The sequence below is a fragment of the Sinocyclocheilus grahami genome, unplaced genomic scaffold, assembly GCF_001515645.1.
Source record: "Sinocyclocheilus grahami isolate Dianchi unplaced genomic scaffold, SAMN03320097.WGS_v1.1 scaffold10917.1, whole genome shotgun sequence".
Classification (NCBI taxonomy): Eukaryota; Metazoa; Chordata; class Actinopteri; order Cypriniformes; family Cyprinidae; genus Sinocyclocheilus; species Sinocyclocheilus grahami.
In genome coordinates this window covers 3978-4850 of record NW_015513518.1, presented here as the reverse complement: position 1 = coordinate 4850, position 873 = coordinate 3978, and the positions used below count along the sequence as shown (strand labels likewise).

Sequence of the window (873 nt, the reverse complement as noted above, 5' to 3'; positions counted from 1 at the left end):
TTTTCATCGGAGGAAGCATCATTATGGATTAGGACTGGAATTTTGTCCAGAAGCTTGACATTTTAACGTTAAAACATTTTACTTATGAATTTGTTTTTTACAAACACGCAGCTTTTCACTTCACAAGACTTTTATTGATGGACTGAAGTGGTGTGGATTATTGTGATGTATTTATCAGCTGATTCTGATGGCACCATTCACTGCAGAGGATCATTTGGTGAGTTAATGAATTATAAATTGAATTATTCCAAAGCTGTTTCCTTGAAGAAACAAATATACATCATCTTCATCTATATCTTGACTGGCCAGGGAGTGAGTAAAATACCTCATAGCACAATAGAACACCTGAAATGTTTTTTTCAAATAATTGCACAGTTCTTCTGTTTGTTTAAATGATCAGACTTTGACTAAACCAACAATTGTGACAATTTGGGGATGGGACTAACTTGACCAAACAACTGGGGATAAGGAGAGCATTTGAGACCTGATAGGAACCATTTATATTGAAAATAAACATTTAAAATGGAAATACATTAACAAATCCGTTTATGGATATAAACGTTGGGGTATTTAAGAATTCCAAAGAAGGGCCTTCCAATGCTGTCACCGTCCAAGCAACCGGAAACAGAACCATTTGGCTCATTCTTATGTCTATTTTAGTCGGCTGAATCATTGTTGTCATGATCCCATCGGAACTAAATTGATACACTGGAAATATCACACAGCCACGAAACAGCTGACTCTCCAACCCCCCCACTTGCTCAGGCTCAGATCTGCCGAAGCAACAAACATGCGCTGAGTTCAGGAGGCAGGAGTCAGGCCTAATCACATCTGCAGGAGGCTATACGACAAAGATTCACTCTTTCACTCATA

At 38.1% G+C, this 873-nt stretch overlaps 1 protein-coding gene across 1 annotated transcript in view; it reads left to right on the top strand.

Annotated features, from left to right (window-relative positions):
* The window catches only part of LOC107578566 (zinc finger matrin-type protein 3-like), a gene marked incomplete at its 3' end in the record, with an annotated part of 6802 nt that overhangs the window by 1958 nt on the left and 3971 nt on the right, over positions 1 to 873 (top strand). The window lies entirely within an intron of this gene.